Source organism: Xenopus laevis, chromosome 1S (assembly GCF_017654675.1).
Source record: "Xenopus laevis strain J_2021 chromosome 1S, Xenopus_laevis_v10.1, whole genome shotgun sequence".
Classification (NCBI taxonomy): Eukaryota; Metazoa; Chordata; class Amphibia; order Anura; family Pipidae; genus Xenopus; species Xenopus laevis.
The window spans coordinates 38909493-38929854 of record NC_054372.1 but is presented as its reverse complement, the minus strand read 5'-3'; positions in this window follow the sequence as shown (position 1 = coordinate 38929854).

The following is a 20362-nucleotide window of genomic DNA, read 5'->3' as shown; positions in this document are numbered from 1 at the left end:
CCCGGAACTGATCTCATCATGCCAAGGGCCTGTGGTGTAATGGTTAAAGCGCACTTTTCTGCCCTTGGGGTCCAGAGTTCAAATCCCGGCGTGGGTGTCTTTTCAGGTTTCTTTATTCCTGTACAGAACCCTTTATTCTATGCAGGCTCGCCGATGGCATTTTCTTCATGCTGCATTCAAGAGCCACTGCTACTTTGGAGATGGCAAAATCAGCACAACCACATGGCTGTTCTATGGCGCATGCAGCAAATCACCTGCTTTCATTTCCCAAAGGGCCTAGCGTGCAGGTCCCATGGGTGCATTTCAGGGAAAGGTGCCTTTTCTTCGGGCTGCTTTAATTAGTAACCAATATTTCACATTTGTTAAAGCACCAAAACAAAAAGGGTTCTGTATGGGGAAAAAATACCCAAGTTGATGCAAAGGTAAGGGCAAGGTGCTAGATAGGGAACCCCTGGGCTGATGTAGAAGTACATACCGGCGTAGCTTAGAAGGACAACCCCAGTTGGAAAAAGGGGCAGCAAAATGGAAGGCGGATGATGGACTTCTGAGAATTGCCCTTACATCACTGCTGAGATTTGGTTAAATTGCAGTCAATCAGAAGTGCTCTAGAGCTGAATTTCTAGCAGAGATGGGAATCGAACCTACAACCTTTTGGACCAGGTTATTGACCTTAGCCGTGCACTCTACCGACTGAGCTATTCAGGCAGGTTATTTTAGGAAAGGGCCTCAGGTTGGTATTGACTTTATTAGGCAGAAGATGGACTTCCAGCACTGCCAGTCAATGCAGAGGCACAAGGGGACTATGGATTCTTACAGTCACCTGGAACCTATCACATCATGTCAAGGTCCTGTGGTGTAATGGTTAAAGTGCATGTTTCTGCCCTTGGGGTCCAGAGTTCAAATCCCGGCGTGGGTGTCTTTTCAGGTTTCATTATGCCTGTACAGAACCCTTTATTCTATGCAGGCTCGCCGATGGCATTTTCTTCATGCTGCATTCAAGAGCCACTGCTACTTTGGAGATGGCAAAATCAGCACCCCCACATGGCTGTTCTATGGCGCATGCAGCAAATCACCTGCTTTCATTTCCCAAAGGGCCCAGCGTGCGGGTCCCATGGGTGCATTTCAGGGAAAGGTGCCTTTTCTTCCGGCTGCTTTAATTATTAACCAATATTTCACATTTGTTAAAGCACCAAAACAAAAAGGGTTCTGTATGGGGAAAAATACCCAAGTTGATGCAAAGGTAAGGGCAAGGTGCTAGATAGGGAACCCCTGGGCTGATGTAGAAGTACATACCGGCGTAGCTTAGAAGGACAACCCCAGTTGGAAAAAGGGTCAGCCAAACGGAAGGTGGATGATGGACTTCTGAGAATTGCCCTTACATCACTGTTGAGATTTGGTTAAAGTGCAGTCAACCAGAAGTGCTCTGGAGCTGAATTTCTAGCAGAGGTGGGAATCGAACCTACAACCTTTTGGACCAGGTTATTGACCTTAGCCATGCGCTCTACCGACTGAGCTATTTAGGCAGGCACTTTTAGGAAAGGGCCTCAGGTTGGTATTGACTTTATTAGGCAGAAGATGGACTTCCAGCCCTGCCAGTCAATGCAGAGGCACAAGGGGACAATGGATTCTTACAGTCACCTGGAACCTATCACATCATGTCTAGGTTCATGTGGTGTAATGGTTAAAGCGCATGTTTCTGCCCTTGGGGTCCAGAGTTCAAATCCCGGCGTGGGTGTCTTTTCAGGTTTCTTTATGCCTGTACAGAACCCTTTATTCTATGCAGGCTCGCCGATGGCATTTTCTTCATGCTGCATTCAAGAGCCACTGCTACTTTGGAGACGGCAAAATCAGCACCCCCACATGGCTGTTCTATGGCGCATGCAGCAAATCACCTGCTTTCATTTCCCAAAGGGCCTAGCGTGCAGGTCCCATGGGTGCATTTCAGGGAAAGGTGCCTTTTCTTCGGGCTGCTTTAATTAGTAACCAATATTTCACATTTGTTAAAGCACCAAAACAAAAAGGGTTCTGTATGGTGAAAAAATACCCAAGTTGATGCAAAGGTAAGGGCAAGGTGCTAGATGGGGAACCCCTGGGCTGATGTAGATGTACATACCGGCGTAGCTTAGAAAGACAACCCCTGTTGAAAAAAGGGTTAGCCAAATGGAAGGCAGATGATGGACTTCTGACAATTAAACTTCCATCACTATTGAGATTTCTAGTAGAGGTGGGAATCGAACCCACAACCTTTTGGACCAGGTTATTAACCTTAGGTATTTTACGTATTGCTAAAGTTGAATGTTTATAGTTTTGTACTATACCATTGCATTATATTAGTAGACTTGTTTTAAAGTGGAGTAATGTGCATATGAGGCTGCAAAATGTCTTTACTGTGTTTTGCTTTCATTCAGTCTGTAGACTACATGTGGGAATACAATAATGAAAGCTGAAAGTTAATGAAAGTTGTCCCACAAGTCCACAGTCTATATAACCATGAAATCTGTAATTAGACAATAATAATAAAGCAACCTAAATGTACCCCTTTGAAACAGCTTACCTGCAAGTCTCAGTTAAATGTGAAATGTCTGTGATTTTTAGGCAAATCAAATTTCGCTATAAAAAAGGAAGTCTGTGGCTCAAATTAATAAAAAATACCTCGTTTAAAAGCTGTGTTTATTTTTTACTGCGGAAAGTCTACAAAACCTTAATCTCTTGTTGCCTATAAAACAGTTTTTTTACATCTCAAATAAAGTCCCAGATTTCCTGTACATCTCTTTGGATTTAACAAGGCTCAAGTGTTCCTCTTGCTGTGAGCTAAAGGAAGAACAGAAAGTGAGCAATGCAAAAGCAGCCACTGAGTCCAGATAACAGAATTGGAGTGTAAAAAAAATGTTTTACTGCATATTGCACACTGTGATTTCATAAATGACCTTTTTTAGTGCAGTGTAATATACATAAAAACCTAGTCCCTCTTCTCCTGTTATGAACAATAGGCAAAGTAAAATATAAAATAGGGAATAAAAAATACACTTTGCTCACAGGAAGACAACAGCCATCCTTCCTAAATCTCTGGGTTTCCGTGACAGCAAACATGGATCCAAAGATGTCCCAATGTGACGTCATGCTTACTCCCTACTTTGCTCTCCCTAGAGAGACGAGCCCTGCAGCTTTGGAAACCTAAGTCCTTGACTTTGGGACACTGAAGAATGTGTGCTGTATAACTAGTTATATGTATGTGCTGCTCCTCTATGACTTCTCTTAAAGGAACGCTAACCCGCCAAGTCATATCCCACTTAGGGGTGCAAAAGTTAGGCACCACCAAGTGACTGTATTTACTAATCTGAAACCCTGGGTCGGTGCTCCTCAGAGAAAATGGCACCAGCTCGTGGTCATTCCATCAAGCACCACAGAGCTATCCTCTTCCGACATCTTCTTTTTGTCTTGCGGCTGCGCATGCGCATTAGAGTGAAAAGCCGAACTTTAAAAAGTTGGCTACTTCATGCTACTGCTCATGCATCTGCCCTGGGAAATTTTAAAAAAAGAATAATCGGGAAGAGGATCACTCCGTGCTGCTCGCTGGAATAAACCTGGGCCATTGCAGTTTTCTGCTGATAGGAGCACCAGCCCGGGGTTTCAGGTAAGTAAATACAATCCTTTGGGTTTCCTTCTCCTTTAAGAAAAAGCTAGTTGTATTAAGTTATATTAAAGAATCTTACCAAACTGGAATATACGTGTATATTTAATTAAATATTGCCCTTTTACATCTTTTCTTTTGACCCACCATTTATGATTGTCTGTGTGCTGCCTCAGAGATCACCTGACCAGAAATACTGCAGCTTTAACTGTAACAGGAAGAAGTGTGGAAGCAAAAGACTAAACTTTGTCTGTAAGTTGGCTCATGTGACCTAACATGTATGTTTTGTTTGTGTGCACCGTGAATTCTAGGATCCCTTAGTACTTAAAATGGCAATTTTATATTTACGATTACCCAATGGTGCATATTACAAAAAAGTTTTAAATGCTGTTTAATGCAATACATTTTTATAGAGACCTATGTTTTTTGGGGGTAAAGTTTGCCTTTAACTGGATGTTTAACACAACTTTTTTCCCAGGTGCAGTAACCCATAGCAACCAGTTTGCCTGCGTGATGAATAGCTGCCATGGGTTTCGGCACCTGGGCAAACTTAGAGCCTTGGGGGGAAATTTAATAAAATATGCAAAGAGAACTAATTTGTGCACAAATAAGTATAAAAATTTGCATGTCGCAATGTAATATTCTTTATTAGACTTTTTATTGCATTGCGAATTGTGACCCTGCTGAAGGTGATGTAAATATTTGGAGCAAACATTATTAACTTGTTCATTAAAAAGTTTTATTGCATACATTGGCACTTACATTATGAAATTCACAATAGCTATCCTACAGTGATGTGAGGGGATAAGGGTTGGCAAAGTCAAAATTGTTCTATTTGCAACATTTATTTAAATTGCTATTGAATTGCGAACAATTTTTGCGTAACAACCAATAGTACATTCCCCCATTGGACTTTTAGTTGCGCATGCCAGTTGGTTGTCTTACTATGAGTTCATGTCACTGCTTATAATATTTTGTACAAACAAATTTTAATACTTCCTGTTTCTGAGGACTCATAGCTCATATTTTTATCTGTTTTTGGATTAATTTGTCAGATTTCACTGCTTTAATTGAATCTATATAAATATGTCTGCAAATGCCTGGAAGCCGTTTTCTTTCTTTTAATGTTTTTTGCTTTGTTATGTTATCTCATGAATATGGAGAATGTTCGGAGGACAACAAAAGAACTGATTTCAATGTGAAAAAACTGTACTACACATTCAGATATTTAAACATTAAAAACTAATTACTGTTGAATAGATAATTGTTCCAACAAGCTTCCATAAAATGAATCGAAGCAAAAGCATGGTATTGATGATACCAGAGTAATTTTTCAAACTACCAAGGCAGTATAGGACAAGGAGAGAGTAATACTGCACATCATTTTATATTGAAAGGCCAATTAAAGGAGAGATGGGATTTGGGCTTATGATGTTTTCCAGTTAGTGAATGAGCACATAGTATTTTCTGCTAATGCCACAGTACATATCTGCCTCATTACACAGGGAAAACTGTGAAGGAATCTCATTAGATTGCAGCACGGCTTTGTTTTCCCATTATCATGTTATAAACTACACATGTAACCATTTAAAAGCTCATAATAAATGATGGTGGTTACATTATTGCTGTACATTATTACTATAATTTATACCATTTACATTGTACAGGGATTTTTTCGTTACTTGTGATGCTGAAATGGACCCAGACACAAGCAAATAATCTTTCAAAGCGAGCGAGCATCCACTTTGCCTTGTCTTTCTGACCTGTGGAACATTGCTTGTAAGATGTAATACAGAACTTAAAGTGTGAAGCTTCGATGCAGCGTAGGAATAGATTAAAGCTAGATTTCTTTCTAGTGAGAGCTTCTTGCTGGAACTGCAAATGCAAACAGGGCATTTGCTTAATGCGTGAATTGTATTTTACCAGTCACACACTCCACGGCTTTTATAGTGCTGCTAACTGGTTGTTCCGCCTCTCTCTCTCTCAAGGCTATACTCACTGTCTGCCATCAAGTATTCTAGTATTTGCAAATAATATAATTTTATGTTACAGGCCTTTGTAAATAATAGCAAACAGCCCAATATATATTCATAAAACTGCTGGAAGGCCAGTCATCAGCCCATAAATTAGGGATGCACCGAATCCTCTATTTTGGATTCGGCCGAACCCCTGAATCCTTTGCAAAAGATTTTTCAGAATACCGAACCGAATCCTAATTTGCTTATGCAAATTAGGGACGAGAAGGGGAAAGTTTTTTACTTCTTTGTTTTGTGACAAAAAGTCACGCGATTTCCCTCCCTGACCCTAATTTGCATATGCAAATTAGGATTCCGATTCGGTTCAGCAGGGCAAAAGGATTCGGGCGAATCCGAATCCTGCTCCAAAAGCCAGAATCCTGGACGAATCCCGAACCGAATCCTGGATTCCGTGCATCCCTACCTTAAATGGCACCTATCAGAGAATTTTTTTCCCCCCACTAGAGGTGGGGCTAATAGAGTCATTGGATAGGGGAACGAAAAAAATTTCTTTGCAAAAAAGGCTGGTATCAGGTGGAACTCCTGCTATAGTATGTATAGTATGTCTGGTCACATGCATGTACTTAAAGGGATTCTGTCACAATTTTTATGATGTCATTTTTATTTCTAAATTACACTGTTACACTTACAAATAATTCACTCTACAATATAAAATGTAATTCCTAAACCAGCAAGTGTATTTTTTTAAAATTTTTAGTATTGGTGTGTGGGCAGCCATCTCAGGTCATTTTGCCTGGTCATGTGCTTTCAGAAAGAGCCAGCATTTTGAGATGGAACTGCTTTCGGACAGGCTGTTGTTCCTCCTACTCAATGTAACTGAATGTGTCTCAGTGGGACCTGGATTTTACCATTGAGTGCTGTTCTTAGATGTACCAGGCAGCTGTTATCATGTGTTTGGGAGCTGTTATCTGGTTACCTTCCCATTGTTCTGTTGTTAGGCTGCTGGGGGAGTGGAGGTTGGGGGGTGAGATCAATCCAACTTGCAGTACAGCAGTGAAGAGTGAAGAAGTTTATCAGAGCACAAGTCACATGACTGGGGGCAGCTGGGACACTGACAATATGCTAGCCCCATGTCAGATTTCAAAATTAAATATAAAAGGATTTCTGCTGGAGCAGCGCTATTAACTGATGTGTTGGGGGAAAAATACATGTTTTCCCATGACAGTATCCCTTTAATGAGAGAGACTCCCAGCAATGATGAGCAAGTTGTGACATGTGCAGGCTTTTTTTTTTTTGAAACCACGACTAAACTTACAAACTCTAAAACTGTCACTGTCATTGAATTTATTTAAAAGTTCAGATTAAAAAAAGTCCATACAAAGAAATGCGCTGAACGATCAGAAAAAAAAAAATCCGAATACCACGAAAAGCTGGAGTTTTTTGGACAACTCATAGCGAACAGAAATCTGAAAACCTTGAACATTCATCAGTTGTGTACTTGTGACCAAACATAAATGCCCACAGTGGGTCCTCCCTCCTGGTGCAGGTGGCATAGAAATAATTTTTTTCACAAAATGGTGTTGTTTCCCTTAAAGTGATACTGACACAAAAAAATTATTATTCAAAATATTAATGTACATCAAAAGTTACCTATAGCTCATGTTTATCGTTTTTTACTCATAATGCTGCTTTTGTAAGTCATTGTTACTTGAAGTTCCTAAACCTGTTTTGCCAACCTGACTGTCCCTTCTCAACATGTCAGTTAGAGTTTCTAATGCTAATGGACTCCTGCTGCACAAATATGGCAGCCCCCTCATAGAGGAACATGGGGGATCTGATGGGTAATGTAAAAGCATCTGCAAATACTTTTATGGCAAAATTATAGATAGTATGCAAATACAATGTTATGATAGATCTAAAAAAAAAGGTTCAATTTCTGGTCTCAGTATCTTTAACCAAAATGTGGGTTTGTTCTATTAGCCTGCACCTCTGGTGGGGGAAACAGTTTTCCACTGATAGGTTTCCTTATAACTGTAGAGGAACGTCTCAGTGCAACTGGTTCTTAGCATGATTCCAGCTTTATACTCGAAATTCTTGTTTAACTTGCAACCTTCCATCGTCAATGTGCCATTCACTATGTGTGCTTACAGTTCTATATTACTGATTTGTTTTTGCTGCAATGCTTATACTTATTCAGGTAAAGCTATTTTGTAGGTAGTGATACTATTTGTAATTGAGCTGATTTGGATTTCAACATGTACGACAAAGTAAAGTAAAATACAGAACGCACAGCACAGTTCTTCATGAACCCAGTCATTTCTCATGGGGCATTTCAGATTGGCTGTGGTGAGCACTGGAATATTGGACGTTTGTTGAAGTAACCAAGTGCATTGATTGAAACTACATCTGCTAAGCTTGTTTAAACTCTATATTTTATATGTGGCCGAGCTTTGCTTCACTCAGTAGCATGATGTCACATTCAGTCGACACAGAACTGGGAAATAGCTTCCTCGTGTGAATGAATCACCGCTCACCTTTGCTCTTGATTCTATGAAGTATGCTCAATGAGAGATGAATTACACTGAAACTTGGGATGTAAATATTGATTTAAAAACAAACAAAGCAGTTGCAAGAGGGAAATTAATCATAATTATGGTAAATATACAACTATTAAATATTTAGTCTGCACATATAAATTCATACAAGAAAATATTATCAAAGGGATACATGTGAAATAACAAGAAAAGAAAACAAATATTTTGCAGCATGGATAAACTATACAGAGGCAAATCAGAGGAGAAAGATTAAGAAGATTAGGAATCTGGCAATACATCTAGCAATTATAGGATAAGTTTAAGGGACACCATGACGGTTAGTATATCTTTGTGTAGACCACGGCCTCTGTGGGGGGAGGTGGAAGGGGGAACAAAAGTAGGAAGGTAAAACATGCATAAAATAGTAATAACAGCGCATTAGACATTAAGGGGTCGAATGTGCCCCTCGATAGTCTACCGTCGAAGTAAAATCCTTCGACTTCGAATATCGAAGTCAAAGTATTTACCGCAATCCGTTTGTTCGAACGATCATAGGAAAAATTAACGATTAAATCCTTCGATCGAACGATTAAATCCTTCAATTCGAACAATTCAAAGGATTTTAATTCATCGATCGAACGATTTTTCTTCGATAAAAAAATACTTAGAAAGCCTATGGGGACTTTCCCCATAGGCTAACATTGTACCTTTGTAGGTTTTAGGTGGTGAAGTAGGTGGTCGAAGTTTTTTTTAAAGAGACAGTACTTCGACTATGGAATGATTTTTAATTCGAATCGTTAGAAGTAGCCAATTCGATGGTCAAAGTAGCCAAAAAAATACTTCGAAATTCGAAGTATTTTTTATTCTAATCCTAAGGGGCAGATTTACTAAGTTCGAGTGAATATTTCGAATGGAAAAATATTCGAATTCCGAAGTAATTTTTTGGGTACTTCCACCATCGAATTGGTCAAATTCGATCGAACTCGATTGAATCGAATGATTCGAAGTAAAAATCGTTCGAGTATTCGACCATTCGATAATCAAAGTTTTGTCTCTTTAAAAAAAACGTCAACTTCATACTTTGCCACTTTAAACCTACCGAAGTCCAATGTTAGCCTATGGGGACCTTCCCCAGCACTTTTCTAAGTTTTTTTGGGTCGAATAAAAATCCTTCGATCGATTGCTTAAAATCGTTCGATCCAAAGGATTTTATCGTACGATTTTTATTCGATCATTCGATCAAACGTTTTGCCCTAAAATCCTTCGAATTCGATATTCGAATTAGAAGGATTTTACTTTGAGGGACAAATTTGAGGGTTTTTTAACCCTCGAAATTCGACCCTTGATAAATCTGCCCCCACCTGTCCCAAACCCACCCTGCCCAACCATGTAACTTGGCAGGCTTTTACCCTTAACTGTAACTGTGAGTGCTGTGAAGATGTGGAATTCTCTCCATGAACCTGTCATACTGGCTGACACATTAGATAAGAATAAGAATAAAAATCCACATCTCGCAATGTAATAATATTCCTTAAACTGTTATTACATTGCGAATTTTAATTGCGCACTGCGAATTTTAATTGCGCACTGCGAATTTTAATTGCGCACTGCGAATTTTAATTGCGCACTGTGAATTTTAATTGGGCACTGCGAATTTTAATTGCGCACTCTTAAGAAGTGCTGGAAGGTGTTGTAATCTTTTGGAGCACACATAACGGCTTTTTCAGAAAGAAGTTTTATTACATTGACTGTGCATTGGCGCAAACTATAAAATTCGCAAACGGTCTTCCACTGTCGGAAGTGGTCGCTAAACAGATTCCGGGTTCGCAAAAGCTATATTAAATTTCACGCAAAGCAAAATTTGTTCGAGCAAAGGCATAACTTTTGGCATTGCGAATAGTTTTTCCGTTACCGACTTTTATTACATTCCCCCATTAAGCTTGAAGAAGGGGTTGGATGGCTTTTTAGCAAGGGTTAGAAATTAGCTCACAGTACAAGTTGATCCAGGGGTTGGTTTTTTAGTAACAGCATGATAATGGAAAGAGAATGAGTGAGTTGGAAGCCTCCCATTGTGTTTCAACAACAATGTTTAAGCCTTGTATGGCCAGTTGCTGCCGGTATCTCGAATGGCCTATAAGCCAGAGCCAGTATTACTCTTGCCTGCTCATTCAAGTGATTAAGGGCCTGCCATCATCCACAAGTGAAGATTTTACAACAAGCTCATTTAAATTGCAGCAGACCTTGCTGTATTAGCACTGAGGAAGACACTTGTGCACTTGCGTTTAAGAAAACAGTCCATCAAATTCCACTCATTTTACATGATAAAAATGAAATGCACATCTGGTTAACTACTACCATTCTTTGATTCACCAACTTCTCTCTAAACAGGTCAATGTGCAGCCAAGTGACCCCCGCCACTTCAATGGGCTGCTTGCAAAGCAACTCATAGGGTCCATTGCCCTCTGGTACCCTCCTGTTTGAAGAGACACTGTGGTATCCCTGTTTCCAGCAGGAACCTGGCTTATCCACCCTCAACTGGGCCACATATTATGACACAACTTCCAGCGACAGTTCTCCTCATTACAGCAGGCCTTTCAGTGCCACTTTCCATGGTTTGTACTAAAGCAGTGAGTAATTTTATTGTAAATTGCAACTAACAGATTAACCACTGCCTCTGGAGTTGGCACATTGTCTGTCCAAATGTTCTAGGGCCAGAGAGTATTCCATTATTGAGTAAATCATAGATGAAATAAGGTATTATTAAAATTAGATAGCAAGGTTGATATAAAGGGGGAGATATCATTTTAAAGGTGAACATGTTATATGTTTCTTCATAATGAAATAAGAAACTAGCTAAATATAATTAATTAAACTTTTGTTTTGTTTCTGAAATAATCAAGTTTCTCTTCAATATCCCCTCTCAGCAGCTGTCTCACTTTATTCCTTCTTCTTGCAGGACTTGGGCGTCAGATTTTGATTGTCAGGTAGATCTAATCTATTTTTAAGGGGGTTTTCCATTCCTAGCATATGTTTTATTGCTCACTCAAATAAATGATTCCACAAAAAAAGGTAACTGACTTTGGTACAAATTCTGCATGAAGAGAGGTATCTGATGACTCTAATACATCTTCTAGGCAAAAGGGGCACCCCCCCAAGGATGTCCCCCCCCCAAGGATGTATAAGACCTAACTGTCAATCAAAATTAGTTAGACTCCGGACTATTTCATGAAGTAAGAATGAGGAAAGACAGATGCTGAGAGGTTGATAGTTAAGAGTAACTTGATTATTTCATAAATGTATTCGACTTGATTATAGTTAGAAAATGTCTTGTTTCTGTATTATGATGCTTATATTACATTATATTTTTGCAATAGTTCCCCTTCAATATTTCCTTATTTGCAGGATGACATATGAGCAGTAATCAAGGGCATTCTCCCACCATGTTACAGAGATTATTGGGATCATGAATAAAGAAGCCTGTGAATAATAATCATAACACAGCCCACTGTCATTGGTGTCTAATAAGATCTTTCTCCAGTAGTTTTAATTAGTTAAATTTTCACCATTAGGAATAAAACATAAAGTAAACAAGGACATAACATCTAGGATGCTATAAAGCAAAGGACAACAATTTTTTTTTATACCAGAATAGATTTCATTGCGTTTTTCTTTTGCATATATTAACATTAATGAGTAAGGCTCAAGCCCAGCTTCACAATCTTAAAAGGAAACTCGGGTAAAAGTAAACATACGGTATGAATTAAAATTGACTGGGCTCTGTCTGCAAGGTTAAGCAAACGTTGGATTTAAATTGAAATGAATATATTCAATAAAGAAAACAACTCATGAAGAATTTATTTCCCTGTAATATTTCACATTTCGTGTGTTATTAAGATGACGTATGAGCCAAATATCTGGTATAGAACAGAAATGAATATAATGAAAAAATAAATACAAATAAAACAGAAAACAAAAACCGATAAACTGTTTTGACTCCATATCGTTTCCAGATGCGATTTAAAAAAAAAAGTATATATTTATTTAGAATGGTTTCCTGACCTAAAATTAAGGCTTTGGCACATGAGGGGTTTTGATCACCGCTGTAAGTAAGAGTAATCAAAACACCAGGGGATCACTGCTGATCAGTTACTACTGCTACTAGCAATGTATTCCTATAGTTCCTATAGTCTTTAATGTGGACCTGTCACCCAGATACAAAAAGCTGTATAATAAAAGTCCTTTTCAAATTAAACATGAAATCCAATTTCTGTTTAAGCATTTATACAGTAGCTGTTGTGAGCTCGGTTAAAAATCTCAGTTGTCAATCAAATATTGTTTGTACCTCCTCTATGCCTTAGCCACTTCGTTCTTTAGTAAATTTCCCCCATAGACTCATATGGCATGGCATATGGCAACCCATAGACTTTAATGGGTGTCAGTGACATTTTGCCGGCAGCAAATTTTTGGCGAAACAAAACAGGTCAAATTCGCCCATCCCTACCCAGTAATTTATAAGCAAGCTTTGGTCGTACCTATGATCCTATCCATTACAATATTTATATATTTGGTGTACTGTGTTTTTATAAGGAAGGAACTCCTCAAATATGTCAATATATATGGAAGAGAATATATCTGTTCTTTTTTCCTTTACTTTACTGCTTTAAGTAAACCTTAGCAGGTGCTGCATTGGTTGATGTGCATCAATTGCGTCTATAATGATTCCCTTGTACTCAGTAGTCTTGCTTTATCCTTTGATCATTATTCAAAAAACCTTTTCATAAATCACAAGAATGTATTTTTTTTTTTTTACAGAAAACAGAATAAAAAGTGACGCTAGTGAGAAGTCAACAAAACCATTACAAGCAGCAAACAATTTGTAAAAAAAAAATACAATATGATATATAGCCATGTCTTTGAATGTGAAACACAAGTCTCAGGGCTAACGATATTCATGATTGAGGGTTTTGTCGTTTGTTGGCTAGGGAGGCAGGGAAGAAAGAACAGATACATCTTAAGACGAAGTAGTCTGTCTTCGTAGCAGTTCTCAAGAACAGATGGCAGATTTCATATTCCATTCATTAATGTATTTCTCCTTTGGACTGCCCTGTTGCCATTACGGTTCATTCTGGATAACACTGGAAGCAGAACTTCAATTATTTTTATTTTTCATATTTAAAGAGGGACATCAATTTTGTCAGAGAAAACAATATAAAGGAAGGGCATTGTTCTTGTTTTATTGATATAAAAAAACGGAATACAGATATGAAGTAGCATAAAAACAGTGAAGTGAAGTATAGGAAGTAATATAATACATCTGCAGCTTCATGTTGGACGTCTCAGTTATTTCACTATGAAACAAACCTTTTGCATTAATAACCCTGCAGAAGGGGTAAATGTCCCCTGTTCCCTTACACCAAACTATAGCATAGTTCTGTACATTTTATCAGACATTGTTTCCTCCTACTTTTGGTCAGTGAAGCCAGTTTTCATAAAGTCTACTTCCTTCCTAAACAGGAGATGTTTAGGGGAGGAAAAAATCATTCCAATTAACTATGTAAATCAGTGGTGCTGGGGACTCCACTCACCAGCAGTAATAAAGAGAAGATCTGGTTCCCCTTAACAGGTGAAAATATCAATAGGTAGGGTTGGCATTCAAAGGGAGCCTGTTACAAAAAAAAAATGTAAGGGAAATGTTATTCAAACAATAAAAATATTAGGCCTTGTTTTTTATTCTTGGGCAATGTCTAAAATCTTTCTTGTACTTTGTTGCTGTTCCTATGAGATTTCCTTGCCAAAACCGCAACTCTTTGTACTCACTGAGCTATATTTTGTTGGCAACTCTAAGGCAGACTTAGTGTTTGACTGGGATAACAGGGGCCCACCAGACAACCTTAGACCATAGCCCACTTTCAAATTATTATTCCTCCTCTCTTCATTTAACCTCTTTATTCTCCTACTTACTCTTACTCTCTACTTACTCTATTCTTCCATTTTAATCTTAATTTTTCCCATAAAGAAATAGGGAATGAGCATGAAATAGAGCATGAAATGGTTAGAAGCAAGATTCCCACTGACACCAGGGCCCACGGGAGTTTTCCTGGTATCCCGATGGGTCAGTCCGACACTGGGCAGGCTTTAAAGGAGAATTCAACCCTGCCCCCCACCCCACGTAGACACCCTCCCTCCTCCCCCCCAGCATAGCTGTCCCCCGGGGAAATGCCCCTAACGTTATACTTACCCCTCGGCGCAGATTCAGGCATGGGAGTTCCACGCAGCCATCTTCCGGGTCTTCGGTAAACTGAGTGGGAGTCTGGTGTGCAGTTGGAGCAATTTGCCTGTTTACAACAACTGCACATGCACCAAAACTCACTACAATTGCAGAAGCACTGGAAGAAGACATGTAGACCTGGAAGATGGCTGTGTGGAACTCAGATGCTTGAATCTGTGCTGAGGGGTAAGTATAAAGTTAGGGGCATTTCCCCGGCGAGCAGCTATGCTGGGGGGGAGGAGGTACGGGGTCTACGTGGGGTGGTAGGGAAGGGTTTTTTTTTTTTTTGAAAATGGTTGAATTCTCCTTTAAAGGGATACGTCATGACTTGTGTCTGCACTTTAGGATGGAACTACTTTCTTGCAAGCTGTTATTTCTCCTACTTAATGTAACTGAGTCAGTCTCAGTGGGAATTTTACTATTAAGTGTTGTTTTTTGATCTTCCAGGGAGCTGTTATCTTGTGTTAGGGAGCTGCTATCTCGTTACCTTCCCATTGTTCTGTTGTTAGGCTGCTGGGGGGGGAAGGGAGGGGGTGCTATCACTTCAACTTACAGTGCAGCAGTAAAGAGTGGTTGAAGTTTATCAGAGCACAGTCACATGACTGGGGGCAGCTGGGAAATTGACAATATGTCTAGCACCATGTCAGATGTCAAAACTGAATATAACAAAATCTGTTTGCTCTTTTGAAAAATGGATTTCTGTGCAGAATTCTGCTGGAGCAACACTATTAACTGAAGCGGTTTGAAAAAAACATGTTTTCCCATGACAGTATCCCTTTAAGTACAGGGCTGCCTTGAGCCAGACAGCTCAGCAGAGGTTAGTAACTATCTTATTCCATATTTTTGCAGTGAATAAACATTAACTATGTTTTCTTCACCTTCACCTAGCCCTAACGGGCCCCGGCCTAGCATTGTTCCCATCAGCTTATCCTTATTTCCACCACTGGCCTATATATATATATATATATATATATATATATATATATATATATATATATATATATATATATATATATAAATAAATGTTCACAAAGTACCTGCACTCGGTCCCTTGCGATACGTGTTGGGTGCTCGGTCAAGTTATAACATACAATCTTCAGAATGGACCCGCACTCCAAGTATATTGATTCAATAAAATTCACTTTGATTGAACTACTTGGAGTGCGGGTCCATTCTGAAGAATATATATATATATATATATATATATATATATATATATATATATATATATATATATATATATATAAAGTTCAAACGTACCCGCACTCTTATTCCATTATTCAATGTTGGGTGCTTGGTCAAAGAAGTATTATGTAGAATTCAAACATGGACCAGCTCTCCAATAATCTTCAAACAAATGTGTTATTGAGTCATCACTCTTGTAACCAATGTTTCGGCCCTCATTGGGGCCTTTATCAAGGATTTTCTAGACTTTCACATTGGTGATGCTTGGTATAATTATATCATTTTACATTTTTTTCAGTAACAAGTTGTGATTGCTTGATTTGGGCATGTTCATTTTGCCTTTTTTTATTAGTTTAAGAATCAAAGTTGTATCACTCTCCAAATATGTCTGTTTATAGTTTAAATACAGTGGATGGGGAAGCTCAAAGTCTAGTAATAAAATACAGAGCAAAATATTTGAGTATTATTTTGGTTAATAGTTGGGGTTTTCTTTGCCAAACATGCCCCTTGATTTTTTTTTACCTTTGATAAAATATCACACATGCACTTGGTGGCCTCATCTCACAGTACATTTCACACTGCACAGATACAATTTTTAACAAGTGTTAAAAGTGAAAAATCACTCCCGACAGTGCTCATTCACTAACCGCTCGTACCTTGCTATGCTTTGCACTATTCATGTGTGGATTGTTGGCCACCCTAACCTGCCACTTCTCAAGCTGGTCTTTGCCACGAGTTGAGATCGAAATTAAGCACTCAACCTGCCCCCTTAACTAACATCAGAGATGATATCACAAGGGGATGAGCACTATAATGTTTACATATACCATCAATGATGAAGGATCCCTGCCGCAGTGCACACATAATTAACCCAAACCCTAAGTGCAGGCCACTTTTTTACTTACCTGACCCATGAGTTTTGGACTTGCCTGCGCATTTTCTTTACACCTCCAGCAGGATTAAACATCCAGCACAACACCAGCTGGTGTAAGGAAACCACATTTTTAGTAACTGTCACCTACATACCTCCCTCAGCCAGTCTTTAGTGAATAAAGCAAGACTGAACACTGTGGGCTCTGAATTCATAAGGGAAGTGCTGTTATTTGTGCTTATAATGGAACACAAAGTCCTTTGCCTGTGGTTCAAAGTGGAGGTGCAATTGTGCAAAAAGAACATTGTTGCCCCTATTTTTTGCACAAATGAAACCAATGGTAATTGTATGGATAGTCTGAACATATAGATTAAACTATAAGGTATATAACATTTATATATATTTTTTTTATTTCTGGTGTGTTTTTTTGATTGCTAAGCAAATGATTTAAACATTAGCACAAGACATTTTGTTCTAGAATTTGTCATAAACATTTTTTTTTTAATTTCAGGATGAGTCACCTAGCTGTGTCATAACCCTTTGGTCTCTTTTCTGTGGTAGCTGGTCATAAAAAAATTAAGAATTGACAATAGCACTGTATAGTGAAAATGATGCATACATATACTGTACCATTATTCTTGGAAACGTGTCCTCTGGAAAGGAGCAGGATTTAAGCAGAAACAGAAGGTTGTCTTAACATTGTTAGTTGTCACAAGATTCTTTTCTTTTCTTTTTTTTCTGTAGGCAAAACATTGTTGTAAAGAAACCAGTTTCTTTAATCAAAAAGATTTTCTTCTCTTTTTGACATTGAACTATTTTTGACTAGTGTCAGGGTCATTTGATTTAGCCTTGCTGTCGTTTCTTTTCCAAACATGAAGATTTTTCTACCTTGAGGCAATAGTTTATTAGAGTGATGGTTGAAATCAGCACTAAAAAAAAAAAGTGTTCCGTCAGTGTGCTGTGGACAGGTGGATTTGCAAGATGAATGACACAATGCTATAGTGATGCTGGAACAAAATTACAGCAGCTGTAAATACCAAAGGTCATAGTAGGGTACAGAGGACAAGACTTTCAGTATTTAATAAAAATCCAACAGCATGTACCCTATATTTCATATGTTATTATCATACAGTATATCTTGCCTCCTACTGACAGCAAAACAATTTATTTTCCATTTTAGGGCTGCTTTCACTATTCTAATATGTTTTAATATGTCACTGTTTTAACATCAGATTGATTTTTTCTTCTCTAGGCCTAATCATATTATAAATCAACAACTAGTCTACATAAAAAGAGAAAACAAATTACAGACAATGCCCAAACGTTTATCTCATGCTTATATAAAATAGCTGCGGCACAATTGTACTGTATGTCATTAAAACAGTGATGTAATTATTAATTTTTGCTGTTTGGTTTTTCAATATTATATTTCTGAAATCTCTCAGCTGTACATACATGGAAATGTATAGCACAGTTATACTGTATGTTTTGCAATAGATTATCTGCATAAAGTAAAGTTAACTAAGCACATCCATTTGGAGATATGTTTCCTAATATACGTGTTCATCACTTGCATTGTCCTGGAAATACTTGGTTATTGTGTACATTAGTGGACATTTTCCAAGTCATCTGGACTCCATAATAAAGGTATGGAATCTCTTTTCCAGAATCTCAATAATGATATTTTGAAAATGGACCACTCCTTGGTTCTAAGGACTTGCCTGTTCTTATCCAACTTGGTTGCAACTCCCGGGAGAGGATGCATTGTATGGGACTCTCAGGTAGGTTCCTTGTTGTTAACAGCTGCTACAATATTCATTGGCTTCACTGAAACTTTAAATGATTTCATCCACTCTTTGATGTTACACAAAGTATTTGCAACACCCAGAATTAGTACTCGCTGGTAGGTGAACCAATCCCCATAGAAGTGATGCTTACTCCAGGAAACTCTCTGTCTCTGAACCTAACCATTTGCTGGCAACATGGGATATTAAACATCCTGGTTTTCTCATTGGAGCCTCTGGCTGCTCTACTAACTATTCCATATATTGGGTTTGCACACACATAAATAATTTTTAAAGGCAAAGATGTTATCACAAAAAAGATTCCTTTATATAGATACAATATAACAATCACGGCAATGTTTTATCAAAAACATATATACATATATAGTACAGACATGGGACCCATTAATCAGAATGCTCGGGACTTGGGGTTTTCCGGATAAGTCTTCTTTCCGTAATTTTGATCTCTTGTACCTTAAATCTACTAAAAAAATCACGTAAACATTAAACACAATAGGCTTGTTTTGCCTTCAATACGGATTAATTATATCTTAGTTTGGATCTAGTACAAGCTACTGTTTTATTATTACAGAGAAGAAGGAATCACTTTTAAAAATTTTAATTATTTGATTATAATGGAGACTATGGGAGACTGCCATCCCGTAATTTGTAACTTTCTCGATAACGAGTTTCCGGATAACAGATCCCATACCTGTATTGTCGAATATATATACTGCACATACCACCCAACTGTATATACAAGGCGTAAAAGACAAGAAAGAGCAGATACAGCTGCCAAAAATTAGAATAGCCGCAACGTTTTGGCAAAACAGCCTTTTTCATTTTTGGCAGCTGTATATCTGCTCCTTGTTGTCTTTTTTGTATATACAATTGGATGGTATCTATTTAACAATACTATATATGTATATATGTTTTTGATAAAACATTGCTGTGATGGTTATATTGTCTCTATATAAAGGAATCTTCTTTGTAATAACATCTTTGTCTGTAAAAATTATTTTTGAGTGTGCAAACCCAATAGATGGAATAGTGTGTATTTGGTTACTCAATGTGGGGGTAACTTTGGGTTGCTTGCACCTCGTGTAATATAGTGTAAATACAATTCATTGGTGTTCACTCTGCTGACCTATACTTTTGCTCTACTAACTAGCCTGTTCCCATCTCTCACTCATAGAGTAAGCTATTACAGATCTTTTCTAATATTGGCTACTCCTACTGAGACCTACGTTCACCTCATACTCAAGTTCAACCACCCACTCCAGCAAGTGGAGTCCAAAGATACCATGCACATTGTCACCTCTATTTTTTTAAAGACTAGGAACCCTTTGCACACCAGACCAGAAACATTTTAACCTGGAAAGGCTCAACTCTTGTCATAATTAACTGTAAAGAAGACTGCCAAAAATAAAGGTGAGCAAATGTAGGGTAGGGGGTAAGGTTTTTTTTTTACTAAGGGTTTGTTTCTCCTTTAAATAATGCTATAGCCTTGAACACAGCTACTTTTAATACACAGAATGAAGTAGCCTTTGTCACAGAATTCCCCACTAGCTGTTTCAATTTGCATTTTTCTGGGTTTTTATATAGATATCAGTAATGTAAAAATTGCATTTACATGGATATTGTTGCATTGTTGTACTATTGACACTGCACAAGTGGTATTTTGTATTGCTATTTTTTATTATCATGTGATATGGTTTGGATTATGTAATTGCTAATGATATTTTATCTCCAGTTACTAGTGTGGGTAAGAATTTAGGGAATTTGAACATAGTGATCAAAGGAAGCAAGAAGTGGGGTTGAGCTGAGCAGAACAGAGTTCATTATCTGTAATTTATATGGAATAAAATTGATTACCCTAATAGTGTCTGAAGCCCCTTCAAAGAACAAGTCCTATATAGGCAGACTACCAGTAAACAAATCTGTTCTGGTTAAAGAGGAATGAACTGTGAGTTGTTTGTTGCATATGTTATGTGCTATTAACATTTACTTTTTGTGTATAAATACTTTTCTTTTACCTTGTCAAGAATAAGGAAAAAATACTATGTGCACAGCCAGGTCTTGGTACTGTATGTTTAGTGCTCATTACAGGGAG